This window comes from Condylostylus longicornis, unplaced genomic scaffold, assembly GCF_029603195.1.
Source record: "Condylostylus longicornis isolate FDR11 unplaced genomic scaffold, ASM2960319v2 ptg000048l, whole genome shotgun sequence".
Classification (NCBI taxonomy): domain Eukaryota; kingdom Metazoa; phylum Arthropoda; class Insecta; order Diptera; family Dolichopodidae; genus Condylostylus; species Condylostylus longicornis.
The window spans coordinates 20103196-20109995 of NW_026578017.1; the positions used below are offsets into that span (position 1 = coordinate 20103196).

Here is a 6800-nt window from a genome sequence, read left to right on the forward strand (position 1 = left end):
ATGGAGTTTGTAACTACTTGAAGGAGTCATCTGCGGTATGGACATATATATATATTCTTGCTCAGCGTAAAATTCTGCGTCGATTTAGACATGTCCGTCTGTCCGTCCGTCCGTCCGTCCGTCCGTCCGTCCGTCCGTCCGTCCGTCCGTCCGTCCGTCCGATCGCACGATAACTCAAAAACGAATAATGCAATCGACACCAAACTTTCACAAGTTTTTTCTTTTGTGCCAAGGACGAGCCCTATTGTTATTGGACTAATTCGGACAACGGGTTCGGGTAGCTGCCATACAACTCAAAGAGTTTATTTTAAATATTTCAAAAACTAATAAAGCTGTAAATATAAAATTTTGTATACATGTGTCCAATTATATTCTACATATGCTCTAAGAATTATAATGGGATAGCTGCACCGGTTCGGGTGGCTGCCATACAACTCCAACAGCAAATTTTTTATATTCGGCAAAATAATAAAGTCAGATTCATGAAACTTGGCAGTCATGTGTCCAATTATAGGTCAAATATACTTCTGAAGTTTTAGAGGAATTGCTTTACAGGTTCGGGTACCTGCCATACAACTCCAGAAGCTAATTTTAAATATTTGGGAAAATAATAAAGTCAGATTCATGAAACTTGGCAGTTGGATGTCCGATTATAGATCAGATATATTTTTGAAGTTTTAGAGGAATTGCTTGACAGGTTCGGGTACCTGCCATACAACTCCAGAAGCTAATTTTAAATATTTGGAAAAATAATAAAGTCAGATTCATGAAATTTGGCAGTTTTGTGTCGAGTTATAGGTTAGATATATTTCTGAAGTTTTAGTGGTATTGCTTGACAGGTTCGAGTAGCTCTCATACAAGTCTAAAAGCTTATTTAAAAAATTTGGAAAAATAATAAAGTCAGATTCATGAGACTTGGCAGTCGTGTGTCCAATTATAGGTAAGACATATTTCTAAAGTTTTAATGGGATTGCTTGACAGGTTCGAGTAGCTCCCATACAAGTCTTAAAGCTTATTCTTAATATTTGGAAAAATAATAAAGTGAGATCCATGAAACTTGGCAGTTGTGTGTCCAATTATAGATCAGATATATTTGTGAAGTTTTAGTGGAATTGCTTGACAAGTTCGGGGACTTGCCATACAACTCCAAAAGCTAATTTTAAATATTTGGAAAAATTATAAAGTCAGATTCATGAAACTTGGCAGTCGGATGTCCAATTATAGGTCAGCCATATCCGTGAAGTTTCTATAGAATGACTTCACAGGTTCGAGTAACAGCTACACAATAACGAAAGGTGCAGGGTATAATTCAATCGGCTTATACCGACTGAAACGTTTTTACTTGTTAGGTTTTTTTTTAACATTTTTTTTTTACCAAATTTGTCAATTTAAATTAAAAATTGTTTAAACATAAAGTGTCGAGACGAGTTTTACTAGTTTTTATAGTTTATTTATTTTTTTCTTTTTGAAATTTTTATAGAGCAATAAATAATTTGAGTGAATTCAAGTTTTTGCTCTTCATTTATATTGCTGACAATATATAAGGAAAGAAGGAAATTTTATTTAGAAACTAATAAATTAGTTCTTCTTCTTACGATTTCTTCACTGGACATTATCCTATTAAATATCATCTTACTCTACTTTATGTAGATTCTGTCAGGATAAAGAGAAATTTGGCTATTTACATTTTGTGTTCGGGCGAGCCTTTTGCAGTATTGAAGAACTGACATCCAAATCCTTGAGTGATATCTCCGAATATTTACTTCGGTCCGGGATAATATGAGTGGAGATTAAGAGGTTTACAATAAGCTACATTTAGCTCATTAATTGCGTTAATTGCGGTAGTCGGAACTGGGGATATTTTATATATCTCTCTTTGAAAATCTACAAATGAAGTTTTTGAATACAAGATTCTTAAGAAACTGACTAAAATTAAGCATATATGCTTTTTTATGTGTAAAAGCAGTTACACATTTTATTAAACACATAGACCTAAGTACTTACATTATTATTGAATTATTATTGCTAAACCCATATACCCAGCATTAAAAAACACAAACTAAAAACAAATTAGCGGATGAAATAAAATGAAAAAAATAAGGCTATAAAACGAGTAATGCGAACCACCATAAAAAAAAGAGTTCAATATTTTCACACTACGTTCACATTTACTCAAATTCTTTCATAGTATACTTTCATAAATTCAAATATATGCTTGTGATATGTATTTACTAGAAACTATAACTTCCACTTCAGTAATAAAAATATTGCAAAAAAAAGAACAATAATACATACTGAAGCTTTTTGGAATTCGATACAATTTGGAACAACCTTTTTTGAATAAATATGATTTTTTTTATGTGTACTTCATTTTAAATAACATAGACGCTAACACTATTATTGTATGTACATACATATATGTGTATAATATATTATAGTGTATATATTGTGAAGTTAAAAATGTTAAGTCGCCATTTGACTAAATAATGGATTATAAGTCTCCGTATAATCAATATATTCAAAATATATAAAATAACTTTAGAAGATTACCATAGTATAAGCCCTATTCAGTATAGGCCAGACATTCATACATATGGATAATATATGCAGAAAATTTTTAAGATTTGAATTTAAAATAGTTAAAGGCTGATTGCAATTTCATGGTGATATATTGCTTTTCAAAGCAATTAAACAAGCGGAAAAGTTCAATACAAAAAAAAACTAACAAAAAATGTCAGAAATAGGGAAATAATATAATATATACCCTTATACATATCTGTTATATTCAAACTATTTAGTCAAAATATAGGCAATTTTTGAGTAGAGAATAAAATGTTATGCTTTTAAAATTAAGTAAATTTAAGATTAAATTTACATCGAACACTTTATATTTTATAGATTATTTTAGTTTAAATTTTGTATGTATTTTGTGGGTGGCTTAGGTTTTATGAATAAATAAAATATTTATAAAATTTATTAATTAAACGTTGTAAATAACATAGCATAAATTTCTTAAACAATTAATTCCATTTACTTGTACGCAAGAAGATTCCTTGCGTACAAAGTCGATACGTACACTGAACGAAAAGATTAGTTTAAATTAGCTAAAATTCGAGTGTGGCGCAGCTTATTTATTGGGTGTTTTTCAGCCAACTAATATATTAGGTAATATAACTAAGAAAAATTGGGTAAAACTTGGTATAAAAAAACAATGGAAAATCAGCCAAGCCTTAGTGAAATTAAGCTTATCGGTTTTGGCTAAAACTTATTGCCTTAGGCAGAGCAGCTTAGCCACTTAGGTGTTTTACCTTATTTCTGACTGTTATATTTGTATAACAGCGTAAATTGTTATACAAGTTTTACCTTATTTTTAAGCTGTATTACCTTAACAGTTAAGGTGTTCTACCTAATTTTTAAGGTACTTAAATAGCTTAACAAATAAGGTGTCTTACCTTATTTCTTAGGTGTTCAAATAGCTAAGCAAATAAGGTGTCTTACCTTATTTCTTGGGTGTTCAAATAGCTTAGAAAATAAGGTGTCTTACCTTATTTCTTGGGTGTTCAAATAGCTTAGCAAATATGGTGTTTTACCTTACTTCTTGGCTGTTCAAATAGCTTAGTAAATAAGGTATTTTAACTTATTTATAAGCTGTTTAAATAGCTTAATAAATAAGATGTTTTAACTTATTTATAAGCTGTTTAAATAGCTCAATAAATACGGTGTTTTAACTTATTTATAAGCTGTTTTAATAGCTTAATAAATAACGTGACTTACCTTACTTTTAAGCTATTTTATGATAACTAATAATTTAAGATATTAAACTTAATTTCAAGTGAAAATCTGGCAACAATGTACAATAAAAAATTTGTTTTTCAATTATATGTGAATTAATTAAAGCGATTTTTATTTAAAAAAAAATATTGTAAATTATTTCGTGAAATAATATTCTGTTATTGTCATAATTATTGAAATATTCTTTGAAATATTATTTTGTAATAAAAAAATACATTCCAATTTGAAATTTTGTAACATTAAAAGTAATCTAAATGTAAATTGAAAGTAATATTAATTAATCCAAAATGTTATACTTTATAAAAAAACTAAAATACAGAAACAAAAAGAAATTTTCCTTTTCTCTTTTGGCAAAATTATTTTAAAAGTTTCAAATTTGTTTTTCTTGATATGTTTGTTACTTATCCATATATAGCAAAAACTTTGATGTTCACAAAAAAGATTTTCAAATTGTATTTCAACTTTCCAAAATGAATTTAATTATTGCTTATATCTATCCTTTAAAAAAAAATTGTTATAAAATTTAAACTTATTTTTAATTCTGTTAATTCTGTATAATTAATGACTGACTCTAAATGTAAACAATATTGTGTTTTAAATATTTTAGCCTTATGCAAAAAGTTATATAAACTAAATAAGCTAATGAGCTAATTCCGTATGTTCAATTTCTTAAATAATTTAAAACGAAAAAAACTTCCTTCCAAAATACGATAGAATAATTTGAAGCAACATTGAATAGTTTCTAAGTATTAAATTGAAATTTTGCATCTGCCAGAACAATTTAGAATTTTTGGTAGCGAAATTCTTCTCCGGTAATCAAAATGAATGGTTGCAAAGTCGATTTATTTTGATAATGTTGATCAGTTAATTCGTTTAAGACACTATTCACTTGACTTTCCAAATTGTTGGTAATGTAAATGATCATTGGGAATCATGAATAGTATATTTTGTCCGTTTTCCATTGATTACCTTGGTAGACGGTAATAAAATTCAAATAGAAACTTCATATTACAAAGATGTATCATGTCTAAAATAATAATTAACTGTGTTAATGACAACGAGAAACTATATCATAGCATTAAGATTATAGAAATAAAACTACAATTTATTGTTTATTAATTTGTAATAAAATGTACGAACCTGAATCCATCATACTATTTTTTCTTTAAATATTTTTAATAAGTTTTATTTGCAGCATCTTTTATCTTTATTGTAAAATTTCCACTGCAACTTTACAAAAACTGTTCCATAAATCAAAATAAAAGTTATTATGCCGGAATAGTGTGAGTAATTCTATCTTATCAACCTTATATATAGAGATTATCAATCTGGAAAAATACAATTTTTATTAATTAAATATTTATGTGATTTTATTAACACATTATAAAATTTTTTACTAAGACAAAAAAAGTTTGATAAAAAACTTAAAACTTATAAAATCAAAAATTTTTTGTTCGGGCAAACATCTTTTTCTTCAATGCTTTTTGCTCACAAACTACTTGCACATTCAAGTATTATTGTTACATAATTACTCTTGTTTAAAAAACGTCAGGTTTTTTAAAATGTTCGCGGAAGAACACTAAATAATTTATATTTCTTAAATTTTCTAATTTCAATGACAAGTCTTACCAGCTCAGGTGCTTTTAAGTATCTAAATAGTCATTCCACCAAAATTTGTTCCAGATTCCTGTTGCTGAAACATATTTTATTTTTGGACTTTGTAGTTTTTTTCCATTTTGGTATTAATTCATCCCAATCCCGTATGTATTTAAGCTCAGTGCAAATATTTTTTGCTTCTTGAGGTGAAACGTTTTCCATATCTATATAATAAGTGTGAAACATATAAAAAGCATTCAGTTAAGTAAAGTACAAAATTATAACTATTTTAAATATAGCAAAAATATTTACCATTTTGTTAAGTATAGTCTATTTGATACTCTAATTTAGGAAAAATAGCATTATCTGATACATCGTCTGTTGTTCCTTTTTTTGCACTCTGCATCTGAGACTCTAGATTGCAATTTTTCATTCTTATTCATTTTCCCTTTGGTTCAATAAATAGCTCTTTCACGCTCCCAGAACTAACCTGGTTTAATTCAAGTAGCACATCGCAAACAGTAGTGCATCGTTTTGTATTCATATAATTTTAAATATTATAAAATTTGACGATGAGTATATTATACACATAAAATTAATTTAAAATACTTACAAATCTAAGTATTCAATATTCACCCAAAATAAATAAAGATAACTACATAAATTAAATTTGATTAAAATATAATATCTAAGCCATTTTACTGAAAAAAAGCATTATCTTTAAACAACCTGTAGAAATAGTAATATGCTTAAGTATGTATTAGGGATGTTTATGTATGCATGTATATATGAATATATTGTCTTCCGACGAATGATTTTTTATTATTTTGATTTGTTGCAAAAATCTTTGTGTTGTTTAATCTTTTTAGTACTTTTTAATTATAAAAAAAAAATAAAAAAACATGAAAAGTGTGAATAGAAGAATAAAAGAGACAAAAATAACTGTAAATAAGTTTGGACGCTTCGAATGATTTTAACATTCATAGTTAATTTCACCTATATACATACATACATGCATATACATATATAATTTCAAATATTTAAAATTTAACTTACCAATATTTCGATTCCTTTTTTTTCTTTTCCTTTTATGTTTCACTTTTGTACCAAATTTTTTACATAAATATAAATCTTCATAAATGTATGTACATATGTATATATTTTTCAAAAAATTTAATAAAATTAATAAAATGTGTTTGTAAAGTAAATTTTAATTCTTTCAAAGTTATGTTTTAGCAACTTTGTTAATATTTTGTTCATATAAATTTCGAATATTTATGTTTTTCTTAAATTATACTTTTACTAGAATTATTTTAACTTTAATTTTTTTAATACATACATATATTTTAAAATTATTATTCACTGAAAAAAAAAAACACTTTACTAGCAAACACTCTTTATGCGAGACTAGA

General features: G+C 26.8%; 1 long non-coding RNA gene across 2 annotated transcripts; it reads right to left on the bottom strand.

Moving 5' to 3' along the window:
- Positions 1–4997: 4997 nt before the first annotated feature.
- Positions 4998–6512, bottom strand: LOC129611187 (uncharacterized). Of its 2 annotated transcripts, XR_008697141.1 has the most exons (4): positions 6002–6512; positions 5701–5878; positions 5422–5612; positions 4998–5120 (listed from the first exon to the last, which is right to left on the bottom strand). It is a non-coding gene; the product is annotated as an uncharacterized LOC129611187 (long non-coding RNA). The 2 variants fall into 2 exon arrangements; XR_008697140.1 differs by having other exon boundaries at positions 5701–6512.
- Positions 6513–6800: the final 288 nt, after the last annotated feature.